Source organism: Cebus imitator, unplaced genomic scaffold (assembly GCF_001604975.1).
Source record: "Cebus imitator isolate Cc_AM_T3 unplaced genomic scaffold, Cebus_imitator-1.0 Scaffold123, whole genome shotgun sequence".
Classification (NCBI taxonomy): domain Eukaryota; kingdom Metazoa; phylum Chordata; class Mammalia; order Primates; family Cebidae; genus Cebus; species Cebus imitator.
In genome coordinates, this window is record NW_016107438.1 from 1,393,478 (window position 1) to 1,400,004 (window position 6,527).

A 6,527-nucleotide genomic window follows, 5' to 3' on the forward strand; every position below is an offset into this window, starting at 1 on the left:
CAGTGAGTGAGCTATGAATCTTGTTTTCCCATAGGCCCTACCATCAGTAGAGATCCCAGGGAGAACAATTTACCTGCACATTGTTGCCAAGGAATGGGGAAGACGAGCCAAATTATTTGCAGATTTAGCTGAGCTTTGAAATAACTGAAAAATTATGCTTCAACTTTTACAGTTTGTTAGGTAGGATTTCCAGGATTGTAAGGTCCTCGCTCTAGAACTTCTGAAAATAATCAGATGAATTTAAATTAAAGAACTAATGGCCTTAACTGTGTTTAAATGGGAATGAAGCAACAATGACCCTCATCATGAGCTATTCTCTTCTACGGCTCTGGAGAGACTTTTTTTTTTTTTTTTTTTTTCTGTTCAGAGCTTCCTGCTTGGTGTTTGTCTAAGCAGGGAGGAAAGCCATTGTTTGAACTTTGCAATAACAGATTGCAAGCTAAGGCTTTTCTACACTTTGTTTAATTTTCCTGAAATGTTCCTTTCTACAGAAAAGATCTGTTGGTGACCTAGCATGCTTTTTGTCTTACTCAATATTCCCCTGGGGATGTAGTTAAAACAACACTTAGCTGTAATTCTCCTGGGTGGGGAAGTGCTTGGTGGTGGCAATGAAACTGAAGCACAGATTTGAGCAACTGTGGGCTGTTGACTTTATGCTAGCCTTTCATAAAGAGAAACCTCAAAGCACCGTGGCCATTCAGCAAACATTGTGCATTTCATCTAAGCCTGGCTGGCTTTGCCCTTGCCTTTCTTCAGGCTAGAATGATCCTAACCAGCAATGTCTTTGTGTCATGATGCAGAAAGTTGGCTAGGACAGAGGAGGATAATGCTGAAGCATAACTTCTGAGTGGGGGAGGGAATCAGACAGAGAAGTAAAGCTCTACACAATGGCTAGTGGTTCTCTATTATGATGTGTGTTCCAACAGAGGTCAATCATTGTGCATTGTCTCTAGGGAGTGAATACAGCATATTATTTTGGGGTAAAAATTGAGATTTATTTTGGTGGTAAAATATACAGAAATTAGAAGCTCTCTGTACTTTATTTATTTGAGTTTATTTAAATACCTTCAAAAACATTCGTCTATGAGAAGGAACATGAAATAATAGGGCTCTAAAGATGAAACCATTTTAGTGATTGAAATGTTCAATATCAAATTCACTATAGCCACTAGGATACATTACCAAAGTTCTCAAAAATTCTTGTGTGCAGTGAACTTTGTTGACTGCCTACTCAGCAAAAAATCTTCTCTCTTGTTCCTAATGAACCTCAATTTTGCTTTCCTCCCTTCTAGTGATGCTCCTGGGAAAGGTTGATCCCAGCTCCAGAAAGGCATTTGAATGGTCTGAGTAATGCCATCCATCCACCAGTAATAGATTCAGGAATGCACATGTGATTCAAGTCTGGCCAATGAGGTTTATGCAAAAGAGTGCTAGGTATTCTGGAAAGTTATCCCTTGTCATTCAGAGATCCACAGGAATCCAACCTTTTCCTCCCTGAATAGGAGTAAGGACGCCCATAATCCCAGTTGCTGTTCCTGTCATCCCAGACCCACAGCCCCGCTTTAGCCATTCTGTATCCACAAGGGGAAAGCATTTGAGGCCAACACTGTGGATCCTTGTGACATAAACAAGCCAGTGAATCAATTTATTGTCTAAGCCATTGTAGTTGAGCTTACGTTACTAGCAGTTGAAAGCATCCTTTTGGTGTAAAGTGGTCCTATCTGCCAATCCCCACCTTATATGTCTTTTGGTTTTGCTCTCATCTCTCCTTTTCCTCTGTCTTTTTCACACATAAATCCCAATCTTTGTTCCAACTCACACTGTCAACATTCTGACCTTTCCCTCTTGCTCTCTCTGCCTCTTCTCTCTGTTCCTCTCCCTTTTGCCCTTCTTTCTGCCAGTGATACCCACAGATATATCTTAAATCTTGTTAGCCATAGCCATAACCAAAGACTAGGACCGCCACTAGGTATAACTGGATTAGGTGGAGTTTTGCTCCTTTGACCTCCTTTGTACTTTAGACATCAACATCCCTCACCTCCCAGCAATTCTCTCCACTGGCCCCACTCCATATAACAAAAAAGTCTTGTGTGCACTGAAACATCCTCCCAAAAACTATATTTTCACTAAAATTCCTTTGGTGATAATGCCTTAACATGGTGGCTTCCAAAGCTTTTTTAAAATGATAACCCACATTAAGTATCCTCACTCAGTATATACATAATATACACATAAGCACGCCATATAGTTTGGATGTCTGACCTCACCCAAATCTCATGTTGAATTGTAATCCCCAGTGCTGGGATGGGGTGTGGTGGGAGGCATTTTTTGTCATGGGGGCGGATCCCTCATGGCTTGCTGCTGTCTTCACAATAGTGAGTTCTGGAGAGACCTGGTCATTTGAAAGTGTGTAACACCTTCCTCCTCTTCTTGCTCCTGCTCTGATCATATGACATGCCTGCTTTCCTGCTTCCTTTTGCCTTCCACTATGATTGCAAGCTTCCTGAGGACTTCCCAGAAGTCAAGCTGATGGCTAGCATCATTGCTTCCTGTAAAGCCTACAGAGCTGTGAGCCTCTTTTCTTTATAAATTACCCAGTCTCTTTATAATATGAAAAGAAAATAAACCTTGGGCCTCCTGAGTCACTAAGCTAAAGGGAAAAGTCAAGTTGGGAACTGCTTAGGGCAAACCTGCCTCCCAGTCTATCCAAATTCACCCCTCTGCTCACTGAGATAGATGTATATCTGATGGCCTCCTTTGGAAAGGCTAATCAGAAACTCAAAGGAATGCAACCATTCTTTGTCTCTTGCCTATCTGTGACCTGGAAGCCCCCTCCCAGCTTTGAGTCTCTCTGCTGTTGCTTCAAGTTGTGGCGCCTTCCAGACTGAACCAGTGTACTTCTTACATGTACTGATTGATGTCCCATGTCTCTCTAAAATGTGTAAAATTAAGCTGTGTCCCAGCCACCTTGGGCACACGTCATCAGGGCTTCCTGAGGCTGTGCTACTGGAGCATTCTTAACCTTGGTAAAATAAATTTTCTAAATTAACTGAGACCATCTCAGATTTTCAGGGTTCACAATAGCAATGCAAGAAGGGGCTGACACAACACCGAAGGAAAAGTTTTATGAAACATGCTTACCGTTACAACCACTGATACATTCTGATAGTATGTATTCTGTTCTGTTTCATTTTCAAAAAGTGTTTGTCTCTATTAACTAAATTGATTTCATGGATAGTTGCTGTGACCACCAAAAACATTTTCTTCACCCACAGTAGAAACTCTGATGGTCATGTGATAAGCTTGTCAAAAAGGCCGTGAGGATAGAGTGATACTTAAACCTGAATAAAATGACAGCCAACACCAACTAAGAGAGATTCTATCTGTGTCAATTTGTATACATTTTTCCCCTAAAAAATGAACAGTGAGTGAGAGTGTATGATTGCTGACACCTCATGTGTTCCTAGTAATTTTAGGGGATCTTTCTGAAATGACAAAAGTGTTTAAGAAACACCATTCTAGTTATTTCTGAAAGTAGAGATGTTTCCTGCAAAAGCTGTGTCCAAGAGTCCATTTATTGATTAGTTTTATGTTTGACTTTTTAGAGCCCATTAAAGATATCTATTTGGTTATTCATTTGGCAGCTATGCCACTTCTTTGTGATCTGGGAATGGCAAATTATCTATAAGAACCATTTTTATACTTTTGGATTGTGGTAAAAATGTGTTAGCTTTCTTACTGATAACTACTTGTTATCAGCTAGAACCACTTTTACAGCCTGTACCATACAAAGGCCACACACATAAAGTCCAGAGTATGTTTGAAAGTCATATGATATCTAGACAAAACCCTGTATAAACTGGAAAGCACTATGTAAATACAAAATATTATTATTATGCATTTTTTAAAAGTAAGAAACTCTTGCCTTAGAAGTCGGTCATCTCCATGGTTAACGCCTGTCTGCCAAAGTTTATGTTTTGGAAATTTAATTGCCATTGTAGCACTATTAAAAGGTGGGGCCTTTAAGAAGTGATTATGTCATGAGGGCTTTGCCCTCATGAATGGACTAATGTCATCGTGGGAATCGGTTAGTTGTGGTAAACCTGGTCTCAGTTTTCTTTCTGCTTCATGCCCTCCTTTCTGTCATTCATTCTTTTGCCATGGAATGACTCCTGCCAGATGCTGGCACTATGCTCTCAGCCTTCCTGGCCTTCAGAACCACGAACAGAATAAATTTCTTTTCTTTATAAATTATCTGTCTCTGGTACTCTGCTGTAACAGCAGAAAATTGACTAAGTCCTTCATGAATTTTACATGTCAATGAATTTTAATGTTTTTGTTAATGGTACTGAGTTCTGCAAATGTTTTCCCCCCACACTCTAATTGATGCACAAATGCGCACACACACACACACACACACATGTATACATATGCACATACACATTAGACTTTAAAGCCTATATTCAGTACAATGCAGGCTGGTTGCTAATTTACAAACCCCATTTTCTCTTATAAGATAGGAAGTAAGTTTTCTTCTATATATAGTTATAGTTGTGGTGTGATATGCCCAGAATTATTGTGAGATGCTAAATGGTACAGTATAACCTTAGTAGTTAAGGCAAGGTTTTGGAGACAGAAAGACTCCAAATGCAATTTTACATTTAACAAGCTATGTGAACTTGGATGAGTTACTTAACCTTCTAAGGTCTGATGTTCCTCATCTGTCAGATGAGGATAATATAATTCACTTCACAAAGATATTATGGAATTAAATTTATCTCTATTAAATTAATTTCATAATTTACTAATGGGTCATGAACACCAGAAACACAGGCTTAACCCACAGCAGAAACTCTAATATTAAGAATCATGGAGCCAGGTGCAGTGGTGCATGCTTGTAGTCCCAGCTACTCGGGAGGCTAAGGCAGGAGGATTTCTTGAGCCCAGTAAGTGGAGGCTGCAGTGAGTTATGGTTGTGCCACTGCACTCCAGCCTGGGCAACAGAGCAAGATCCTGTCTCTCAGAAAGAAAGAAAGAAAGAAAGAAAGAAAGAAAGAAAGAAAGAAAGAAAGAAAGAAAGAAAGAAAGAAAGAAAGAAAGAAAGAGAGAGAGAGAAAGAAAGAAAGAAAAAGAGGTGGGGCGCAGTGGCTCAAGCCTGTAATCCCAGCACTTTGGGAGGCTGAGGTAGGCAGTTCACAAGGTCAGGTGTTTGAGACTAGCCTGGTCAATATGGTGAAACCCCATCTCTACTAAAAATACAAAAAAGTTAGCTGGGCATGGTGGCAGGTGCCTATAGACCCAGCTCCTCCTTGGGAGACTGAGGCAGGAGAATCGCTTGAACCCAGGAGGCGGAGGTTGCACTGAGCCCAGATCATGCCACTATACTCCAGTCTGGGCCACGGAGGGAGACTCTCTCTCAAAAAAGAAAAAAAAGAAAGAAACAAAACTGATTTTTTAAAAATTGTGGGCATATTACAAACCTGCAATGTGTGTGTGTGTGTGTGTGTGTGTGTTTATGTGTGTGTGTGTGTGTAAAATACTTAGGACTTAGCACAGCACACTTAGAATTTAGTACATAATACCTAGCAATAGCTCAATAAATGGCAGCTTAACAACAATAACTAATGATAATTGTGGCATGTTTATCTCATCACACCTTCACTGTGAGTAAATGTAGAGATCTAGGACGTGGTACCTGTTGCTTTTCCTTTAGTGCTGAAGCTTCACTCCACTGCTTCCCACATCTTTGTGTCCACCTAGAAATGGGTCCTGGTTGCTGAATTGTAGAATAATAATGCCGCAAAATTGCTAAATCTCTGAGGGGAGTGTGTGTGTGTGTGTGTGTGTGTGTGTGTGTGTGTGACAGAGAGAGAGAGAGAGAGAGAGAGAGAGGTGGAGGAGGAAAGCAGTGCTTGTCTCTTTCTTCTTACTAAAGACACTTCCTTAAAAATAAATACACTGGAAAATAATGACAGGAAACTTTACAAAATCAAAAGAGGATGTCAGGAAGTACAGGATGTGAGGTTGTTTTCATTTCCGTCAGTATTTTCTTATTCATCACATATATTAATAACTTTAAAAAGTAGAGAAGTTCACTATTTCTTCTCCTTAAGATCAGGTTTATATATTTAAAAAACCTGTGATAAAAAAACACTTAGTACTTTCTGTATTATACTTTCCACCTCCAATTAAGTATCTGACCTGACTACATTATTGGGCATTATTGGGCAGCTGAATAGAATACTTATCACACTCATTCTCTATTTATAAAAAATGTTGCAGGCCAGGCACAATGACTCACATCTGTAAACCCAGCACTTTGGGAGGCCGAGGTGGGAAGACTGCTTGAGGCCAGAAGTTAGAGACCAGCCCTGACAACAGAGTGAGACCCCATCTCTACAAAAATATTTGTTTAAAAGTTAATAACAGGCTGGGTGCGGTGGCTTATGCCTGTAATCCCAGCACTTTGGGAGGTTGAGGCAGGTGGATCACAAGGTAAGGAGTTTGAGACCAGCTTGACCAACATG